The sequence below is a fragment of the Pleurodeles waltl genome, chromosome 4_2, assembly GCF_031143425.1.
Source record: "Pleurodeles waltl isolate 20211129_DDA chromosome 4_2, aPleWal1.hap1.20221129, whole genome shotgun sequence".
Taxonomy (NCBI): domain Eukaryota; kingdom Metazoa; phylum Chordata; class Amphibia; order Caudata; family Salamandridae; genus Pleurodeles; species Pleurodeles waltl.
In genome coordinates this window covers 978,668,062-978,691,870 of record NC_090443.1, presented here as the reverse complement: position 1 = coordinate 978,691,870, position 23,809 = coordinate 978,668,062, and the positions used below count along the sequence as shown (strand labels likewise).

At 45.5% G+C, this 23,809-nt stretch overlaps 1 long non-coding RNA gene across 1 annotated transcript in view; it reads left to right on the top strand.

The window, feature by feature from the left end:
- The window catches only part of LOC138294241 (uncharacterized), a 159,907-nt gene extending 136,496 nt beyond the window's left edge, over positions 1–23,411 (top strand). The window contains exon 3 of the long non-coding RNA XR_011203295.1: positions 22,850–23,411. This is a non-coding gene — a long non-coding RNA (uncharacterized lncRNA). The remainder of the gene's footprint in view (positions 1–22,849) is intronic.
- Positions 23,412–23,809: the final 398 nt, after the last annotated feature.

Genomic DNA, 23,809 nt, shown 5'->3' with positions numbered 1-23,809 from the left:
ACATTCCTATGCTCTTACAGCTCTTTGGGCCTTATTTATACTTTTTGGTGCAAAACTGCACTAAGGCAGTTTTGCCCCAAAAAGTTTTGCACCGGCTTGCACCATTTGTTAGCACCAGCTGGGCACCATATTTATGGAATGGTGCAAGCCGGTGCAAAGGGTAGGCTAGCTTAAAACAAAATGACGTTAGGCAGTTTTGAGTCAAAATAAATGATTCTGACCAGATTAACATCATTTTTTGACGCTAAGGGGCATATTTATACTCTGTTTGCACTGAATTAGCGTCATTTTTGTTTTACTCTAATTCAGTGCAAAACTAACTCCATATTTATACTTTGGTACTAGACCCGTCTAGCACCAAATTTATGGAGTTAAAGTCATTTTTTGGAAGTGGAAACCTACCTTGCCTTAATGAGATGCAAGGTAGGCGTTCCCGTGCAAAAAAATGACTCTATGGCCTTAACACCATATTTATACTCCCATGTAAAAATGGTGCAAGGGAGGAAAGAGGGGTCAAAAAATGGGGCAAAGCTTGCTTTGCCCCATTTTTTAAGACCTGGGTCAGGGCAGGTGTTAGGGGACCTGTGGCCCTATTTCCATGGTGGAACACCATGGAATAAGCCCAGAGGTGCCCTCCCTAGGCCCTAGGGGCACCCCCACCCACACTAGAGGGACTGCGAGGATGGGGGACCCCATCCCAGGTAAGTACAGGTAAGTGTATTTTATTTTTGAAAGTGCCATAGGGGGCCCTGAAATGGGCCCCCATACATGGCACCGGGTGCAATGGCCATGCCCAGGGGAACCCTGTCCTCTGTGCTGGCCACTGGGGTGGTGGGCATGACTCCTGCCTTTTCTAATACAGGAGTCATGTGGCATGGTAGATTTAGCACCATAAAATGACGCTAATCTGGTTAGAGTGATTTTTTTTAACTCTAACCTGCCTAAAGCCATTGTTTGGTGCTAAACCCTCTTCTTCCATGCTGCCAGCCCCACCCGACTAAAGTCATTTTTTTAAACTCTAGCCTACCCTTTGCACCGGCTTGCACCATTCCATAAATATGGTGCCCGGCTGGTGCACAGAAATGGTGCAAGCCGGTGCTAAACTTTTTGGTGCAAAACTGAGTTAGTGCAGTTTTGCAGCAAAAAGTATAAATAAGGGCCAATATTTTGTAAGTTTGCGCCACTTTTGTGTCATAAAATGACGTTAATGCGGTGCAAAAAAAGTTTAAATCAGGGCCTTGGTGCTAGATGGGTCTAGCACCAAAGTATAAATATGGAGTTAGTTTTGCACCGAATTAGAGTAAAAAAAAATGACACTAATTCGGTGCAAACAGAGTATAAATATGCCGCAGAGTATAAATATGCCCCTAAATATGGCGTTAAGGCCATAGAGTCATTTTTTGCACGGGAACGCCTACCATGCATCTCATTAAGGCAAAGTAGGTCTCCACTTTCAAAAAATGACTTTAACTCCATAAATTTGGTGCTAGAGGGGTCTAGCACCAAAGTATAAATATGGAGTTAGTTTTGCACCGAATTAGAGTAAAAAAAAATGACACTAATTCGGTGCAAACAGAGTATAAATATGCCCCTTTGTGTCTGTAGCCCGTCTCCAATACTTGTCTGGGGTGAGTGACAGCCGTACTTTGTGCATTCCCTCTAAAGGCGACAGAGGAAGGTTAGGTGTGTCTGAGTACTCATCTGCATTCGTGTACATTCTGATGACTCTTCCTCAGCAGGAAGGGCGGCGCTAACACTCATATCTGAATAGGTAGTGGGCTAACCCCACACAAAGGGCTTATTACCCCCTACTGATAGTCTGGAGCCAGGGCTGAGGAAGGAAGGATGCTAGTTGTAAGGAAATGCCTCCTTGGCATGGTTACCCCCTAACATTTTGCCTTTGCTGATGCTAAGTTATGATTTGAAAGTGTGCTGGGACCCTGCTAACCAGGCCCCAGCACCAGTGTTCTTTCCCTAAACTGTGCTTTTGCCTCCACAATTGGCACAACCCTGGCACTCAGATAAGTCCCTTGTAACTGGTACCCCTGGTATCAAGGGTCCTGATGCAGCATGTCTTATGCCACCCTAGGGACCCCTCACTCAGCACATGCACACTGCCTCACAGCTTGTGTGTGCTGGTGGGGAGAAAATGACTAAGTCGACATGGCACTCCCCTCAGAGTGCCATGCCAACCTCACACTGCTTGTGGCATAGGTAAGTTACCCATCTAGCAGGACTTACAGCCCTAAGGCAGGGTGCACTATACCACTGGTGAGGGCATATGTGCATGAGCACTATGCCCCTACAGTGTCTAAGCAAAACCTTAGATATTGTAAGTGCAGGGTAGCCATAAGAGTATATGGTCTGGGAGTTTGTCAAACATGAACTCCACAGTTCCATAATGGCTACACTGAAAACTGGGAAGTTTGTAATCAAACTTCTCAGCACAATAAATGCACACCGATGCCAGTGTGCAATTTATTGTACAATACACCCAGAGGGCATCTTAGAGATGCCCCCTGAAAACATACCCAACCTCTAGTGTAGGCTGACCAGTTCCTGCCAGCCTGCAACACACCAGGCATGTTGCTGGCCACATGGGGAGAGTGCCTTTGTCACTCTGTGGCCAGGAACAAAGCCTGTACTGGGTGGAGGTGCTTCTCACCTCCCCCTGCAGGACCTGTAACACCTGGCGGTGAGCCTCAAAGGCTCACCCCTTTTGTTACAGCGCCCCAGGACATCCCAGCTAGTGGAGATGCCCGCCCCTCCGGCCACTGCCCCCACTTTTGGCGGCAAGGCTGGAGGAGATAATGAGAAAAACAAGGAGGAGTCACCCACCAGTCAGGACAGCCCCTAAGGTGTCTTGAGCTGAGGTGACCCCTGCCTTGAGAAATCCTCCATCTTGAGTTTGGAGGATTCCCACAATAGGATTAGGGATGTGCCCCCTTCCCCACAGGGAGGAGGCACAAAGAGGGTGTAGCCACCCTCAATGACAGTAGCCATTGGCTACTGCCCTCCCAGACCTAAACACACCCCTAATTCAGTATTTAGGGGCTCCCCAGATCCCAGGAAATCAGATTCCTGCAACCTGAAGAAAGAAGAAGGACTGCTGACGTACAAGCCTGCAGAGAAGGGGGAAGACGACAACTGATTTGGCACCAGCCTTACCGGCCTGTCTCTAACTTCGAAAACCTGCGTTGGCGCAGTTGTGCGTCAAAAAGTATAAATATGGGCCTGGATTGCTATTGACAAGCTGTGTGTGTAGAGGAGGGAACATCAGGGTACACATCTTACTATTCCAGGGTCCTCTTCAGACAGGTGGGTTGTGACCAGGTGCATGGGTGTGTCAGAGTTAGGAAATGGGCTGACATGTACATGGAATGTCATGTGTGCAATGCTGCTCATATGTGTGGCACTTGTGCTGTCTATGTACTGCTTCCATGGAATTCTGGTCACAGATAGTCCTTGCAAATATTGGATGCAGTTAAACTTACTGCTGTCAAGGGTCTGGTCAGACATTCCTGTTACTGATGCAAAAGCACATCCACTGCCTCATGTATGAGGCTTGTTTTCCCCTTATTGAGTGATGGTGTCTTAGTTGTGAGCCATATGCTGCGATGAACCATGATTTCAACATGTATGTGTGAAATATGTGTGGTCCTCTGCTATTGCCCTTCAAAGGTGAAATGTACAGGATGTATGTCATTTACAGTGTGTGTATGTGACCATTGTATGATACGCATCACATTTGCTCTGGGATTTTCAGTGTCCTAATCGGTATATCAGTAAAGCTCCATGAGGCAACACTCTTATTCTGATAGAGATGAAGGTGTGCAAAAATGAATAGCCAAACAATGATATGGTGATTATTATAGGTGTTTATTTAAATTAGTTCATAAAGTGGTGATGGTGATTATATTTAAAAGAAATTGTTCACGATATGTTGCCGCCTGCGTAAACCAGCGGCCGTGTTCTGTTGTTCCCCCTCATGTTGCAGGCCACCATCCTCCTCTTCAGGCATGTGTGGCTCGGGTTCCAGGAGGGGAATGTTCCTTTTTATGCAAATGTTGTGCAGAATAGCACATGTTAGGATGATCTTACAGACCATCTCCGGGGAATATAGGAGGCTACCACCAGTGATGTCGAGGCACCGGAACCTTGAGGATGCCGAAGGTCCTCTCGACTATGGTGCGTGTCCTCCTATGTGCAGCATTTTAGGCACACTCTGCTGCAGTACTCGGGTTGCCAATAGGTGTCATTATCCATGGCTGGATGCCATACCCCTGATCAGCTGCGAGTGAAAATGAATGGGATCATGTTGATGTAGCTAGCCCTATTGAAATCACCTTTCATGGCAGTAGTTGTCTTGTGTTGTCTGTGACTCTTTTGTGTTATTGTGTTCCTTCCTAGGCTTGTAGGATGTACCATCTGCATTGTGTTGTTTCCTTGGCCTAACCGGTTGTCAGCAGTATGTTTTGGGATTTGCAGTACAGTGTGCCCTCCCTAGCATTGTGACTTGTGATACAGGTGTCCCTGTGTCTTCACTGGGGGTGAGATGATAGTTCCATACACAGATTCATTTTGACAGTGTGGTTAACACGTTCATATCAATGTACCCTGGACATCCCATACCTTTAGACTTATGCAATGGATTAATGTAAACGTCATTGAGACACTTACAAATTGCAAGGTGACATTTAGGCAACCCACTCCAAACGTTGTGATCTTTGACGTCTTAACATTAGACTGTACACTAATTTCAGATGTGTGACAGGTTCAATGGTGACCTAAGAAACATGGCTTGCGGTGTCACAACCTCAGTGTGTTCCTGCCGACATGTTGCTGTTGTGGTGTATGTGTTATTTGTCCTAGAGGGTTACTGTGCAGTGTGTATATAAGTAGGTTTCTGTACTTACCCACAAGTAGTCCATTGCCATACCGTCCATCCTGGAAGTGTTGATTGATGGTGCTGTGACGGAAAATGAATGAGTCATGGACACTCCCAGGATATTTAGCCACGATGTTGGTGATCAATCCTTGGTGATTGACAATGGCCTGCACATTGATGGAATGTGTGTGCTTCCTGTTGCAGTCGAGGTGTTCAGTTGCAGCAGGTGGCACAAGGCGTACGTGTGCAGTCAATGGCACCAAGGACGTGTGGGAAGCCACTAATGAGGTAGAACCCCTGTCTTGTTTCCTGCTGCTTCTGCAGTGTGTTAGGGAAGCAGATGTGGTGGGGTGTAAGTCCAATGATGGTATCCAGTACTTTGGGCAAAAAGGTAGAGAGTGATGGCTGTGATATTCCGGCAACCAGGGCACCAGTTGTTTGAAAAGAGCCACTTTCCAGCATGTGAAGTACGGCAAGCAGCTTGGTTTAAGTTGGGATGGTGCGGGGTGTCAGCAAAGTGGGTGCCAACTGCGGCTCAATGTTGCGCAGCAGCTGCTGTACCTCTGGATGAAGTTGTGTTCCCTGAGGAATTGAAGGGTTGTTCTGGGGCGGAATATCCTCTCCTGCCTTCTGCGCTGCCTTTGGGGTCCCTTCTGGTGTTGTGGTAGCTGCTGTTGTAGCTGCTGGGCTCTGCGTCTACGTGCACGCTGGATAAGAATCACCTCCATGTCTCCCTTTTGCTGCTCTGCTGCTCTGCTGTTGCTTCTGTGTGTTCTGATTAAATACAGGTGAGTTTGCCCCATTTTAACACCTGCCCTGACCCAGGCGTTAAATTTTGACGCAAATCGGGCTGTGCGTCATTTTCCAGCTCCTCCTCCCGGCCGTGCGTCATTTTTTCCCAAAAGCATAAATTAGATGCACGGTCGTTTAAGTCATTTTTTGGACGGGAACGCCTACCTTGCATATCATTAACGCAAGGCGGGTTGCCGCATCCAAAAAATGACGCACATGGCGGAATTTTGTCATCCGCGGGCTCGGGCATCAAAGTTTAAATGCAGGGCAAGGTTTGCGCTGAATGTGCGTCAAAATTTTTGACGCACATTCGGCGCAGACGGAGTATAAATATGCCCCATGGTGCTAAGGCCATAGAGTAATTTTTTGCACGGGAACGCCTACTTTGCATCTCATTGACGCAAAGTAGGTTTCCATGTCCAAAAAATGGTTTTAACTCCATAAATTTGGCGCTAGATGGGTCTAGCGCCAAAGTATAAATATGGAGTTAGTTTTGCACCGAATTTGCGTTAAAAAAATTACGCAAATTCGACGCAAAACAAGTATAAATATGCCCCCTTGTCTCTTCTCCTTCCTTGGTCTCAGTTGCTGGCATAAGTTGCAGGTCCCTTTGGGTTTCCGGTGGCACTGCGTCCTGTGGCGCTCGTTCCTCGGATGTTCCCTTGGGGCCACTCCCACCCCCCTGGTATCTAGTGGGTGGATCCCTGCTTGGGAATTGCCCTCCTGTGGCAAGCCCCAAGCAGTTCCACTTGGGAGGGGTACCATTGGAAAGGTGAGATTTTCCCCTTTCCAAGGATAACTCTCCCACTTGCGCTGGTGGTCAAGGGGTTGAGGTAGCTCCCTGAGCACCTAGGCAGAGACAGTGAAAAGAGCCATCAGCTCATTTCACTTTCATTTCCACTGAAATGACATCAATACTGATCACCATTTGAGCGAAAACATAAAACAGCCTCAATAACTGGGTAAATTATTCGCATAAAATTCTTCTCCTGCCAGCATACATGACAATTTTTCCTCTCTGATCATACATCCAGAGAAACAAAAGAGAAGTTTAAATGAATGGTATATAATCAGTAGAAGCTTGTACCATATAATCCCACAATCTTTCTTAAACTTGCATATAGGTTTTCTGTAGAAACAGACAACCCTCCAAAAAATGTGCGTAAAACAAGTATAAATATGCCCCCTGGTCTCTTCTCCTTCTTTGGTCTCAGTTGCTGGTCCCTTTGGGTTTCTGGTGGCACTGTGTCCTGTGGCGCTCCTTCCTCGGTTGTTCCCTTGGGGCCACTCCCACCCCCTGGTATCTAGTGGGTAGATCCCTGCTTGGGAATTGCCCTCCTGTGGCAAGCCCCAAGCAGTTCCACTTAAGAGAGGTACCATTGGAAAGGTGAGATTTTCCCCTTTTCAAGGATACCTCTCCCACTTGCGCTGGTGGTCAAGAGGTTGAGATAGCTCCCTGAGCACCAAGACAGGAACAGTGAAAAGAGCCATCAGCTCATTTCACTTTCATTTCTACTGAAATGACATCAACATTGATGACCATTAGAACGAAAACATAAAACAGCCTCAATAAGTGGGTAAATTGTTGGCAAAAAATTATTCTCCTGCTAGCATGCGTGAAATTTCCCCCTCTTTGGTCATACATTCAGATAAATATAAAAAAACTGTTCAAATAAATGTTACGGTGAAAATTTTAATGAACGAAATCACCATATCATTCCAAAACTTTTATTACACTTGCAAATGGGTCTTCTGTAGAAACAGACAACCCTCCAGAAAATGTGCGTAATTACTACCCCTATCACTACCACACACAGTGCAGTGACTCAGGATAATAACACCATAGGAATCAATATTGTGTAATTGAAGAATATATCTTGGAGTAGAATCAATATCCTTTCACTGTTAGGGGGAAGAAAATACATCCTTATTTGAAAATGGTAGTCTTTGACTTTGCAATCGTAAAGAAGGTATTTTTTGTCTTCAAGGAAATCCAAGTGTTTAACATTTCGCTGTGAATTCTTGCTATGTAGATTTTGAAGAGGGAATTGTGGGTGTGAATGTTTTTGCAGCGCGGGAGCTCCGGAGAAGGCTGGGCCCAGCTGCTTTCTTTGATTGGTTTGTTCATTGTAGAGTCAACAAAGACCCGTGTCTGCTCTGGAATTGCGGTCCGTTTTCTACTTCACTTCTCATCTTCTTGAAAAATATGTATTTTTTGTGTGAAAAGTCTAGGATTTTTTATGACTCGATACAATTAAAATCGACATTGATTTTGAAAAGGAAACACTAGCCTCTCCTTCATCTGCTCCTTTTACTTAGAGCATGACCCCGCAGAGCGGCTGGATGTTCTCCTGTTAAGAGTGCGAGCGTGCAGTACTGCGGGGGATCCCTAGATGTCCCTGTGGAGCATGGTACTCAAAACTATTTTCCAAGGGGCCACAAAGTGTGGTCTGTGGTTCTCCGTAAAGTCGCATTCTTGCCGGCATAGCTGCCAAGTTTCCCATTGCTCAGGTGTGACATTTCTATGTTTTCAGTGCACTTATGAGTGACATTAAACAGTCAATATCTAACACTTGGGGTCCATTTATAAGCCCTTTCCGATATTGCTGTGTGAATTTATTTTGACGCAGCGGTGCCCCTCGCAGTGCTCCTTATTTGCAAACTGACACATTGGGTCCAATGCGTCAGTTTGTAAAGTTGTGGGTCACATTATACCTGCGCTAGGGATAATGTATGCAGGGTAGGTGTTCCCATGGGAAAAGCCATACGGAACTGATGCAGTGAAATTTACAACATTTCACTGCGTCATTCTGCAACTTCACTATGTCACAATTTTAACGCCTGCTCAGAACAGTGCTTTTTCCTATGGAAGACTCCTCACATTACTGGAGTTGCTTCAGCTTAACAATGGTACTCCAGCAATGTGGGAGTTTAGCGGCAAGAGATGCTTCCGAATTTCAGACGCATCTGTGAAAACAAGCGCCGTGGAGCTTTATATTTTAATTACAGCGCATCCTTGGTATCGTTAGGGGATGTGCGGGAAGCACAAGAAATCTGACACATCGATGCTGATGCATCAGATTCTTCTTATGGAGGCCCTTAGAGTGACATTTTCTCATAAGTAAAACCAAGTAATGAAGTGCACCAAAACAGAAAATATCAGAAATTGTACCCTTTTGAGGAATGAGAAGCTCCATAGATCATGAAACCACTGCAAAACCTCAAAAATAGAGGGGCATATTTATACTCCATCTGCGCCGATTGTGCGTCAAAAATTTTGACGCTCAATCAGCGCAAACGTTGCCCCGTATTTAAACTTTGACATCCGAGCCCGCGGATGACAAAATTCCGCCGTGTGCGTCATTTTATGGATGCGGCAACCCACCTTGCATTAATCATATGCAAGGTAGGCGTTCCCGTCCAAAAAATGGCTTAAACGGCCGTGCGTCGTATTTATGCTTTCGGGCAAAAATGACGTATCCTCTCCTTATGCCAAGCATGCACAATTTGTGCAACACATATATATAGGCCACACTTATGACCATCTATTGCGTCAGCCAACCGTATAAATACTGTGAAGGGAGTAGTGGATCATGTTCCGCTGCAGTATGATGTCACACATGTGAACATACACCATCAACACCATACTGTCTTCAATCAGCCTATCTCTCATGTGTCCCAAATGTAACATAACCAAAAAACAAGTAAAAATGCCTAAAACCAGTCAATGCACTGTAATTTTGATGTCCCTAGCGTTATGCGTAATTTTTTGACTACCAAAACTGTATTTGCGTAATTTTTTTGGACGCACAGGAGTGAAATGTAGCCCACATCCAGATATTTGTACAGTCCATGTACTATTATGTAGATGCGGGTTAATTTTCACTTCTGTGCGTAAAAAAAATTACGCAAATACAGTTTTGGTAAACAAAAAATGACGCATAACGCGAAAAAGGCGGGACTTTTCCTACAGGAAGTGATGTAATAGGATATCCTGTTTACAGATCATGTACAGTGGTTGTACTTTCACTTTGCAGTCTATGATCCTTCTAGACTGTGGGGCTGTGTGGAGAGTGTTGTCCTGAGATTTTGTGCTGTTTTTGTCCTGTGTGCTATCTGTATTGTCAATTTGTGAAATAAATATTGTTGGTGTATACTGTACTACTGTGTTTTGTCTACATTTGTCAATTTATCTTGTGTTTTTGTTGTTTGTGGGAGTTTGTTGTGGGTAGTGTTAGGCCCATATTTATACTCCGTTTGCGCCGAATTTGCGTCGTTTTTTTCGACGCAAATTAGACGCAAAACTAACTCCATATTTATACTTTGGCGTTAGACGTGTCTAGCGGCAAAGTTCATGGAGTTAGCGTCATTTTTTGGCGTGAACACCTTCCTTGCGTTAATGAGATACAAGGTAGGCGTTCCCGTCTTAAAAAATGACTCCCAGGCATGTGCGTGGTATTTATACTCCCGGGCAAAAATGACGCCCGGGAGTGGGCGGGGTAAAAAACCCCGCATTTGCGCCTCTTTTTAACGCCTGGGTCAGGGCAGGCGTTAAGGGACCTGTGGGCTCAGAATTAGCCCAGAGGTGCCCTCCCCTGCCCCCAGGGGCACCCCCTGCCACCCTTGCCCACCCCAGAAGGACACCCAAGCATGGAGGGACCCATCCCAGGGAAGAAAAGGTAAGTTGTGGTAAGTATTTTTTAAAAAAAAATTTGTGGCATAGGGGGGCCTGATTTGTGCCCCCCTACATGCCACTATGCCCAATGACCATGCCCAGGGGACGTAAGTCCCCTGGGCATGGCCATTGGGCAAGGGGGCATGACTCCTGTCTTTGCTAAGACAGGAGTCATGTTAATGGCGTCTGGGCGCCAAACAAAAATGGCGCAAATCGGGTTAAGGCGATTTTTTTGCCTCAGCCTGACGCCCCATTTTTGGATGCCCAAACGCCATTTTTCCCTACGCCGGCGCTGCCTGGTGTACGTCGTTTTTTTTCACGCACACCAGGCAGCGCCGGTCGGCTAACGCCATTCAATAAATACGGCGCCCGCATGGCGCTTCAGAATGGCGTTGGACGGCGCTAAATCTTTTGACGCAAAACTGCGTTAGCGCAGTTTTGCGTCGAAAAGTATAAATATCGCCCTTAGTTTGGGGATAGTTGGGCTCTTTTAGGCCCGTATTTATACTTTTTTTGCGCCGCATTTGCGTCGTTTTTTGACGCAAAAACGGCGCAAACTTGCAAAATACCATTGTATTTTGTAGGTTTGCGCCGTTTTGCATCAAAAAGTGGCGCAAATGCGGCACTAAAAAAAGTATAAATACGGGCCTTAGACCAACATTTATACTTTTTTAGCGTCGCATTTGCGTCATTTTTTGACGCAAAAACAGCGTAAACTGACAAAATACAATTGTATTTTGTCAGTTTGCGCCACTTTTGTGTCAAAAACGACGCAAATGCGGCGCTAAAAAAAAGTATAAATATGGGTCTTAGTGTTTAGGTTTACTTTTTTTCTGTCTTTGTACCCCTACTTTCCCCCTTTTCCCCTTTCTATTTCTTTTACCCCTATTCCATTTCACTTCCAAGTATGTCTGGTAGGCCACGTCTTGGCAGGATGGGGGAAGAGGAGTTGGGGGGGTTCATCTGGCTTGTGACGCATTTCTTGCCGCTCATGATCCAGGCAGGGGGCAGGGTGATACAGGGGTATCCGACAGAGGCGCGCAGAATCCGGTGGGGAAAGGTGATGTATCACCTGCAGCGTGTGTATACCAGCCAGAGGAGTGACCACCAGCTGAAGCACCGGTGGGCTGACCTCATCACCAGGGAGCAGGATCTCTTGGACCACCTGGGAATCATGATTGGTGGCACTGTTGGTGAGTATGAATCATGTTAATGTGCACGATTAAATGCTCTGTAGTGACATAAGGGGATTAGTACAATGTCTGCCAGCTAACTTGCTGACTGTGTGTAATGCTGGGGAAATATAAAGGGATCATTGATGCACTATGTCAAGGATCACAATTGCTAGCTGTCAGGTAGCACATGCTCAGCAAACTTACAGGTTACTTTTCCATGAAGGAAATTGGTGCAGCCTTTTTGTCAGAAAAACTAACAAAATAGGAGCCAATAATGTCTATATAGGGTACTATTGACAGAGAAGTACAGATGTACCAACATTTAGGCCAACTTTGTTGACGCAATTGCTAGACTGACTTTAGATTCACTACATGATGCAGAAAATGAGTGCTGCCTTCACGTCAATTGATAATAGCAAAGTGGCTCAGACATATGTCTCATGTGAGTCTGGTGAGTGTGGAAGGAAAGCGTACACGGAAGTACTATGAATGTGTGGGATTATGGTGTTCCTTGATCTTTTTTTGATACATGTCAGTTCTGGATTTGAAAACATCGTGAAAAGGTGTAAGGTGCCCTCAGCTAACATCTTAAAATGTTTGTTGGAGTTAGTTGTGCCACAATCCAAATATGGATGGCAGTCCAAGTGTATGCACATGGCCTCACATCTCCATGGTTGGTGCAAATCACCATAGCTGGGCCACATCAATTGAATAAACTGTAACAACAGGATGGCTTACAAATGTCCCTGCCCCTCCCTCTGTACATTGGACCTATGTGCAATAAATGTGTCACGGCCACAAGGCATGTTTGACTGGTAAAGCAGTCCTCAAGTTACCAGGCTTTGGATGTCTCTCTTGGATGCACATGATGAGACGATTACACTCCATATTTTGTTCTGGTCACTAATTATGGGGCATATTTGCAACCACATGATAGTTAGGTCCAATGTATGTGTGCAGATATGTGTGTAACTGTCACTGGAGACCCATGCCTTGTACAAGTTGGCCGTGATATATCAGATGCAGTACCATCATGTCTGAATGGCTGCCATTTCCTTATTCAGCCTACACATTTTATATGTTTATGAAATTGTTGCGTTGTGCACAGATTTTGAGCACATTTCTTCCTTCCATACCTTACAGGTGGACCGGCACCCTACACTGTGGGAGAGGTGGCGATATTTGAGGACCCCGACCACTCCAGTAAGTATTGATATGTCTGTTATGTGTTGTGTTTGCTGGTTATGGACTCGTGTGAGTTGGACGCATAACAAGGTGTGATGCGTTGGGCAAGCTTTTCTCTTGTTCCATGAGTGGGAATACAGTTCTCACATGTTTTGAGTTGGCCAATGCGTATCCAATTGTATCATGTAGGGATTGTAGGACATTCTTGTAGGCCCCACTGTGAGTACAGGGGTTAGTCATGTGTATGACACTTGTATCACCAAGAGTCACACTGGAAGTCAGCCCCAAATTAGTCAGCCTGTCAGACCCACATTCTCTAAGATTGGTACAGCAAATAGCTTTCCAATTGACATCTGCTTCCCTATTTACCTACGTTAATTTGAAACAGTAGGTAGAACCTCCTAGCAGCATGTACTTCCACATGTAGTGCTACAAGTATGTGGAGCTTGAGTGCAATGGCCTAGGTGTGCATGCAATTCATGATCATGGGTGTGCTAGCAACTCTGGGCCATATTTATATCCCTCACGTGCCTGGCTAACAAGGCAACATCACTAATGTCATACTGCTCAGACAACAACATTGAGGAGGGGACACATGCAACTGGTCACTGAAACACACCTGCACTGTCTGAGGACCAAATAGGACATTGATACGATGAACAGGGCAATCCAATTAAACACACATTACCCAACATCAGCTGGAAACATCAACAATGTCTACATCCATATCACATCGTAACATTGTCATGCATAGGATATGCCACATAACAATTACAATTAAGTCAATGTGAACAAACAGATTTTGGGGCAGGTCCTGAGAGGCAAGTGTGCTGGCAGGGCAATCACAACACCCACAGCCAGTGAAAGGTCTCACCAGAAGAATAGATATACACGGAGGGTCGAGTAGGACAAAAAGATGGCTATTCCCTAATTGGTACAAAGCAACACCTAGAGGCGATTAGGCAGACAAGTCTGATAACTCTACATCATACATGTGACACACAGGTGGGCCATAGGCCTATAACAATGCCCATATGAAGGACAGCAGATACCAATACCAAACAAGATCACAAAGTAAAGTCATCAAAAGGCTTGCATGTTACGTCAAAATTGTCACAACACAGACACACTAATTGTACCCTGTTTCATTGCAGAGGAACATGGATCTCCTGCCGATATGCCTGTCCCTGATTTCCCTGATGACATGGATGACGAGCCCATAAACATTCCCCAGGAGACCATCCAAAAGGTCCTTGAAACCCTCCAGACCCCACCTTCAGTCACAAAGAGGAGCACAGAACAAGCAGCCATCACAGAAGAACCATCCACCACCCCAATTGTAAGACCTGCCAGCTCCAATACAGCTGAGGACTCTGACGACACTGGCACCAGCTTTGAAAGAACTGTAGTTGGTGTACAGCGGGAGCTGGCCAAGGAGGTGCGGGTGGGGATGCAAAATATGGCAGCCAGCCTTGAGGGGGTGCGTTCGTGCATGACACTAACTAAGCTAACAACCTACACTAACCTAACACTAATCCCCAAAACCCAACTATCAGTACAAAAAGGAAAGAGGAGAGAGGGGAGGGGTAAATGTAAAAAATGCAATAAAGTCCTAGAGGTTGGCCCTCCGTAGGGTCCGCCTGATGGACCGAACCCTTTTCTTAATATATGCCACATCCTGGCTTAGCTTGTCCACCTTTGAAATAAATTTGTCCATTTTCCGGTTTAATGCCAGGAATGCCGATGGGTCAATAAGAGGGGCTGCTGCAGTCTGTGTGCTGGCCGAGGTGCACGGTGTGGCAGTAGTTGTTTGCCCAATGGACTGTCCTGCAGCTTGGAAATTGATGGGTCCAGGTCGTGCTGACGAGGCAGGGTCAACTGTCCCCGCCGTTGCTGGGGCCACTTGGGGAGACCTGGTGGATGTGGTGGCGGTGGCTGTTGTGGGCAATGTAGGGCCACCCTGTGGTGAGGCCCACCATGCCCCGGAGGCCCGATCGGCTTGGTATTTTCGGACCATCCTCCTGAACCCCGACTGCACCTGCAGGATGTGCCGGTATCTCATTGCACGCCTTTTGAACTGATGACTCTGTGCGGCACTCATGTTTGCAGCTGTGAAGAGATATGGCAACTATTTACCATAGGAAATGCATTGGGTGGAATAGCACAATGGGTCAATTGCACATTACTTGTACTGTATTTGTTACAGCGATTTTCACAACATTGAAAGTCTCAGAGGAAGTACATGTGAAGCCTGCATACAAAAGGGCATCTCACACCTAGCATATCCATGTCTCAACATGATGGGTGACATCAGCCTAAACTTCTCATCCAAATAATGGGTAATGCAGCTGACATTATGGCTGAACCTCTTCCGCATACTGACTTCACTACATATGTCACTCTATGTGATAACTATCACAACCCTCAATCAATGCCATTTGTAAATGTTTTTTGCAAATATTGAACTCATGTGCCATAACTGAATGTGTACACTAGGTTCTAAACAAAGTTGCAAAAGGTCACAAGTATGTGTAACATACTGGTTGCTACAGTCCTAGGTACCCTATTCCCAATCACATGGCAGTCTTTGAGGGTGGGGTGGGAAGACCAACCAACAAGCCCAGATTCAATGCACACCCAGGAGTGTATAGAAAGCTCAACAAGTATTTGCCTCCACACACAACACCAATGAAGGGCTAGCAACAAATTGGAGTCAGCCAAACCTTGTCCTATCCAAGGTCCACACATGTCAAACTGCACTGACTTAGGCCAACATCACATACTACCAGTGAGGCATATTTTAACACACACACAGAGGAGCAAGAACACCCATGATCATGAGTAGAATGAACACCTAGGCCATTGCACTCTAGTCCCACACACTTCTAGTTCAAGTTGTGGAAGTACATGCCCCCGGAAGATCCAACCTACAGTGTACTCAGTCCATCCTCAACTAGGGAAGCTGCATATTTAAGACAAGCCTTTTGCAGAAGCTATCTGGGAGAATGTCAGTCTGAAATACAGACTCAGTCCAAGCCAAGGCAACACTACATTACATACAGCTACAGGCATCCGGTATGTATAGAAAACATGAGCTATCTGATTGCTAGCATTTGTCTTCCTACATATTGTGCAACAATTACCCAGTAGGTTTCCCTAGCATTACACACAGTCAGCTACTTATCTAGCAGATTGGGTAACAATCATCACATGTCCCCACACAGCTTTCAATTATTCACATGTAATTGATTTGTACTCACCAACATGGTCACCAATCCTGATTCCCAGGTGGTCCAGCAGATCCTGCTCCCTGGATATCAGATCAGCCCAGCGGTGCTTGAGTTGATGGTCATTCCTCAGGCTACCGTAGACACGGACCAAGTGATGGCGCACCTTCCCCCACCGGACTTTACGTGCCTCCGTGTGATACCCCTGTATCACACGGCCCCCAGCCTCCAGCATGAGTGGGAGGAAATGGCAAACAAGCCATATAAATCCCCCCAATTCCTCCTCACCCATCCTGGCAAGCCGTGGCCTACCTGACATCTCTGCACTTACAAAGGTGAAAAAGTTGGACAAAAAGGAAAAGGGGGAAATGGGGAAAGGTAGAGTAGTGAAAAAAAAAAGAAAACTTAAGAATAAGAGCCCAACTAACCCCAAATTTACAATTCCCAGAACAGACTCCCACAGACAATAAAAGAAACACTGGACTTGACAAAAGTATACAAAAAAGACTCAGACAGTATTCAACAACAAGACAATAATCACAAAAGCACAATAGAGAAGGTACACTGGACACAAAAGCACTAAAACACAGGACAACACTTTCCACACAGTCACACAGTCTAGAATAATCTGAGACTGCAAAGTGAAAGTGAAAGTACACCCACAGTACAGAATCTGTAAACAGGATATCCTATTACATCACATCCTGCATAAAATGGCCGCCGTTTTTATTTTTCCGTTATGCGTCATATTTTCACACATACAGATTGTGCGTCATATTTTTTGACGCATAACAGTGCACATAATGCAGAGTCAATTTTTTTTTCGACATTGTTCCCTTATATTTGTGTGAGGCTTATTTTACAGTTCTAGAGCTGAAATTTAAGCCGCTGGCAAATATGATGACCAGATATAAAAATTAATTTTGACTCTGCATTATGTGCACTCCTGTACGTCAAAAAATTATGACGCCCAAGCTGTATGCGTGGAAATATGACGCATCATAGAAAATATGGTGGCCATGTAATGCTGGTTATTAATATATTAATTTTAAAATGATATTTTTTGACTCTGCATTATGTGCACTCCTGTACGTCCAAAAATTATGACGCCTAAGCTGTATGCGTGGAAATATGACGTTTTATAGAAAATATGGTGGCCATGTAATGCTGGTTATTAATATATTAATTTTAAAAATATATTTTTTGACTCTGCATTGTGTGCACTCCTGTGCGTCAAAATTTATGACGCCCAAGCTGTATGCGTGGAAATATGACGCATTTTGACAAATACGTCTTTATTTTGTCCAATTGTGAAAGGAATTTTGTCATGACCAAACGGTGCTAAGTGATACACATTTGGGGTTAGCTATGACACATGTCCCTTATAGGATGTATAGAAGGCATTCACAGTGTAATAGTAATGATTGCTCAAAATGGTTATTACCCATAATTGTACAGATAATTTGGGTAATTGCTGATGGCTAATTTCAAATGATGAATGGGATACCAGGATGTATTCCTTAGCAACAATGTGTCCACATTTATCACGGTAATCCAATTATCTATAGTCCAAACAGGTAGTGCAATTGTCACTTACACTTTTTATGGGGGTAACCATGTCCTAATTATGAATTTGTGTATCTTATATGTGTTTTACTTTTGACATGTAGGCCACACATGCGCCTTATGCATGTGTGTACTTCACATGTGCATATTTCATGTATATTTGGGGGGCGGTAGAGGTTGATTTAGGCCCCCAGCACCCTAGGGTTAGCCCTTCCAGATTTGATAATTTATCCAAGGATTTCATTTATTCAGTAATGCTAAACCTGCAGCAGCAGGCTCATGGAAGGCCATAGGGTATGATTCACTGTTTGCCATTCAATAATCCCATTTGCCCATTTGACGTTTGCCCTATTTATTATTTGGAGCAATCTGACATACCATTTTGCATTGAAATTTTTTGCTAAATCTCGGCGTTCCTCATGTGCTGATGACAAATAGGTTGTTGATGTATGTGGCCCTTTATGCATTACCTGGTTTTGTGGCATGTTTCATTCTTCCTGCTAGGTTCCAACTGGGACACTACTGTGATCGGCTGCTTGCAAATATTTGGTTGATTGGATGGCACATGTTTATATGTGTGGTCCAATGTAGATCCACTATCAACTGTCTGGGTGTATGTTGTCACTGTAACTTCCAGGTCTCCTCATGAGTTAGTAGCAGCTAATCCTGTTCCAATTGGGCATTGTTTGTAGCAAAAATGGAGAGAAGCCATTGAGGACATGGTCACCTACACATGGATGGTCGCACCCTCTCACTGAACACGTGTAATGAGACTTTCAAATGAGCTACATTTTTGTGCTGAGTTAGAGAATGTCTCAGGTGTCTGGATCAGGCATGTGTCATTGCCACATTTGTACTCCTGTTGGCCTCTGTGGATGGTAATGTATCATGAAACATCATAGCCTCTGTCCAGACGTAAATGGCTGGTATTCAACACACAACTCATCTTTAGCATTTGAAAAAAATGGTAACTCAGCGTTTTGAACAGTCAGGGTCCTTATATGTGTTGACTTTTCATGGACATTATCTGAGGTTGCTGGCTTTGATGGAGGCTATTTACACCATCATACACTATGGTCCTGGTCCACTGTCACACTTTTAAGTTTAGGCAATAATGAAGGTCAGACAACGGAAGGGCCAAGATTTGCCTATTCATGGGTACTGTCACAAATCTGATGCAAATGACAGTCAGATGATGCACTACTATGTATTTGAGTATACATTGATGAGGCTAATGACAAATTATTGTCTGAGGTACAAAAGGTATTGGACAGCATGTGTGGTCCATAGGTGGACCCCAGGTATCTGTAGAGTGACCCACGGACAGGTGCCAGTCAGGCTGACAGGATGCTGGGTCAATCAGGTGCACGCTCTTTCAGTAATTACATGATCACGTGTTCTGACTAGGACTGGTCAGAGGGAGCATTAGACAGTTTAGATGTCACACTGTGTATGTCCTGTGTTGCTTTGAAGGTGACACATGAACCCTGATAAAGTGTTACACAGCAACATTAGTGTCAAAGCTTCATGATGTAATGGCTCACATTCAAACATGTATGCAGTAGGAGGCATCTGCAGGGACAGGGCATGTACATTTGGGTGGTGTGCATGGAGCGGATCACAGGTGTGGCCTCCATCTGTGTCTCACTAGTCCTGTCAGATGGGATTAGCTGATAAATAGCCTACAGTACCTTTCACAGAAGAATCAATCTACAGGTGATACCAGGCCTTATAAACTCCAAGGCAGTGTATTATATGAGCTGGGTTCCATGCAGTGAGATGTTAGTATGACAATGGTCGGCATAGTAAAGGGTGTGGCACACTGGATGACTCTTGTGAGTGTGTGTGTGTTGATGAGGGAATCTGAGTGTACACAAATCGGCATTCCAGGGACCTCTTCGGACAGGTGGGGTGTGAGCAGCTGCAAGTGTGTGTATTGTTTTTAGAAAAGGGCTGACATGTAGATGGGATGTGATGTGCTGGATGCTTGTCATAGGTGTAGCACTTGTGCTGTGTATGTTCTGCTTATGTGACAGATAGTCATTGCAATGATAGTAAGTAGTTGGAATTACTGTTGGCAAGAATCTGGTAATACATTCCTGTTCCTGAAGCATTAGCATGTGAACTGGCTGATGTATGAGGCCTGTTTTCCCCTAGTTGAGTGATGGTGTTTTAGTTATGTGCCATCTGCTGCAATGATCCATGTTTCCTACATGTATGTGAGTCATATGTGTGGTCCTCAGCTATTGCCCTTCAAAGGTGAACTGTACAGGATGTCTGTCATTTACATGGTGTGTGTATTTGACCATTGTATGGTGGCCATTACATTTGTGGTGTATATTTTTTGTGTGATGAGTGTTATGTCATTATTGCTCAATGAGACGACAATCTTCTTCAGCAATTTCAAACTAAAGGTGGGCAGAAATGAATAGGCCAAACCATGATGTGGTGTTTGTTATCTGTGTTTATTTACAATTGTGCATTAAGTGGTGATAGAAAAAATTATGAAAATAAATTATTTACAATGTGTTGGCGCCTATGCACTCCAGCAGCCGTGTTTGGTTGTTCCCCCTCCTGTTGCAGGCCAGCATCCTCCTCTTCATCGTCTTCAGGCATGTATGGGTCTGGTTCCAGGAGGGGAATGTTCCTTTTTACACAAATGTTGTGCAATATGGCACAAGTGAGTATGATCCTACAGACCATCTCTGGGGAATATAGTAGGCTACCGCCAGTGATGTCAAGGCAGCGGAACCTTGACTTTAGGATCCCAAAGGTCCGCTCGACAATGCTGCGTGTCCTCTTATGGGCGTCATTGTATGCCCGCTCTGCAGCAGTAGTCGGGTTCCCAAATGGTGTCATTAGCCATGGCTGGATGCCATACCCCTGATCATCTGAAAGAAAAACACAGAATGGGATCATGTAGATGTAGCAGGCACTCTTGTAAAGACCTTTAATGGCAGTAGTTGTCCTGTGTTGTCTGTGACTCTTTTGTGTACTAATGTGACAACCTATTCTTGTAGGCTATAACTTTTGCATTGTGTTTTTTCCTTGGCTGAGCAAGTGTTTGTCAGCTAACCATTTGTCAGCAGTATGTTTTGGGAATTGCAATAGAGTGTGTCCTCCCTAGCATTGTGACTTGTGATACAGGTGTCCGTGTGTCTTCACTTGGGGTGACATGATAGTTCCATCGAGAGTTAAAATTGAAAGTGTTGTTAACACGTTCATATGAAAGTACCCTGGACATCCCATACCTTTAGACTTATGCAATGTATTAATGTACAGGTTATTGTGACACTTACAATTTGCAAGGTGACATTTAGGCAACCACACTCATTAATGTCTTCACATTAAGCTGTACAGTAAATTCCAATGTGTGACAGGTTCAATGGTGAGTTAAGAAACATGGCTAGTGATGTGAGGACCTCAGTGTGTTCCTGTCTAGATGTTGCTGTTGAGGTGTATGTGTTGTGTGTCCTAGAGGGTTGCTGTGCAGTGTGTATATAAGTAGGTTTCTGTACTTACCAACAAGTAGTCCATTGCCATACCGTCCATCCTGGAAGTGTTGGTTGATGGTGCTGTGACAGAAGATGAAGGAGTCATGGACACTCCCAGGATATTTAGCCACGATGTTGGTGATCAATCCCTGGTGATCGACTATGGCCTGCACGTTGATGGAATGTGTGTGCTTCCTGTTGCGGTAGAGGTGTTCTGTTGCAGCAGGTGGCACAAGGCGTACGTGTGTGCAGTCGATTGCACCAAGGACATGTGGGAAGCCACTGATGGCGTAGAACCCCTGTTTAGTTTCCTGCTGCTTCTGCAGTGTGTTAGGGAAGCAGATGTGGAGGGGTGTCAGGCGAATGATGGCATCCAGTACTTTTGGCAGAAATGCGGAGAATGATGGTTGTGATATTCCGCCAACCAGGGCACCAGTTGTTTGAAACAAGCCACTTGCCAGCAGGTGAAGTACGGCAAGCAGCTTTGTTTCTGTTGGGATGGTGCGGGTGTCACTAAAGTGGGGGCCAACTGCTGTTCAATGTTTCTCAGCAGCTGCTGAATGGCCTTCCAGTTCAACCGGTACCTCTGTATGATGTCGTGTTCCCTGAGGCCATGCAGGGTTGTTCTTGGGCGGAATATCCTCTCCTGCCTTCTGCGCTGCCTTTGGGGTCCTTGCTGTTGTTTTTGTAGCTGCTGTTATTGCTGCAGGGCTCTGCGTCTACGTGCAAGCTGGATAAAAATCACCTCCATGTCTCCCTGTTGCTGCTCTGCTGCTCTGTTGTTTGTTCTGTGTGTTCTGATTAAATACAGGTGTGTTTGCCCCATTTTAACGCCTGCCCTGACCCAGGCGTTAAATTTTGACGCACATCGGGCTTTGCGTCAGTTTTTTTGCTCCGCCTCCCGGCCGAGAGTCATTTTTGCCCGGAAGCATAAATACGATGCGTCGTTTTTTGGACAGGAACGCCTACCCTGCATATCATTAACGCAGGGCGGGTTGCCGCATCCAGAAAATGACACACACTGCGGATTTTTATCGTCCACGGGCTCGGGCGTCACAGTTTATATATGGGGCAACATTTGCGCTGATTGTGCGTCAAATTGTTTGACGCACATTCGGGGCAAACGGAGTATAAATATGCCCCTCTGTGTCTGATGTAAGTCAGGCCTCACTGAAAGTATATGTTGTGTACCAAGTTCTGCATTTCCTGACATGTCTGACCCTATGAGTGCTCTAGGGTTTGCTGACTCCTAATTGTAGATAGACCTTACCTGTGGTGTGTCTGTAGAGACAAACATGTGTGGAGTTTCCTATACACTCCTCAGTGTACATGTTGTTGGCAATTTATAGTTGTGTATCCACGCCCCCCTCAAACACGGGCATGGGTTTGTGAATGGGGTACCTAGTACTGATGCTACCAGTATGTTACACATACATGTGAATAAGTGACGGTTTGGTTGCAAACTAGTATACACACTTAGGTTTGGCACTTGGTACTATACTGGCAAGTCCAGTTACAACTTGCAGACCATGTGGCTTTAGTTTTGCTTTCCGTACACCGACATTTGTAGCCCAGGTCTTGGCGGAGAATATGCAGCATAATTCTTAGCTGATAACTGGCAGAACTCAGATTGCAAGTCAAAGCCAGTTGTTACCCATCTTGTGGGTTATGGATGTGTGATGTGACATTTGTAGTCTGGCCTGCCATGTACTTCCTCAGGGACATTCAATGATCTGTATTGTGATATGAGCTGTTACAAGTACAGTAGATGTAATGTCTGATAAACTTGCTGTGCCATTTCACACAACGCAGTTACTAATGTAGAATATCTGCATTTGTCTTCACAGCTGCTAACATGACTCCAGACCAGGTCCATGAATTTCAGCGCCGGGCCATGCGCTATCAGCACATCCTCTGGTGGAGTCGGGGTTCCGGAGGATGGCCCGGCGATATCGCCACGAACGGGCCTCCGGGGCATGGAGAGCCTTCCCACAGGGTGGGCCTACTTTGCCCACCACAGCCACCACCAGCACAACCACCAATCAGAGCCAGGTGGCCCCACCCACAGCTGCCACTGTTGGTCCGACATCTGCTGGACTTCCAGGCCCCAGCATTGCCACTGGTGCAGGACAGCCCACTAGGCCTGGCACCACACCCACACAGACCTCCTCCACCGGTACCCAGACTGCCACTGCTCCATCTGTTGACCCTGCAGCCTTCAACCAAATGGAACGAAAGATGGACAAAGTGCTGTGCAAGTTGAGCCACCTGAGCCGGGATGTGCCGCACATTAACCGGCGGGTTAAGTCCATTAAGAGGACCCTCCGGAGGGCCAGCCTCTAGACTTTTTGCTATGGGCATGATTCCCTCCCATCCCTCCTCTTTCCTTGTTCTTATAGTTAGTGGGCTTAGGGGGCTTAGGGGCATATTTATACTCCGTTTGCGCCGAAATTGCGTCGTTTTTTTTGACGCAATTTCGACGCAAAACTAACGCCAACTAACGCCATATTTATACTATGGCGTTAGAGGCGAATAGCGCCAAAGTTCCCGGAATGTGCGTCATTTTTTAGCGTGAACCCCTTCCTTGCGTTAATGATATGCAAGGGAGGCGTTCCCGTCTAAAAAATGACTCCCAGGCCTTTACGTGGTATTTATACTCCCGGGCAAAAGAGACGCCCGGGAGTTGGCGTGGCTAAAAACGGCGCATTTGCGCCACTTTTTAACGCCTGCTCAGGGCAGGCGTTAAGGGGCCTGTGGGCTCAAAATGAGCCCACAGGTGCCCTCCCATGCCCCCAGGGACCCCCCCT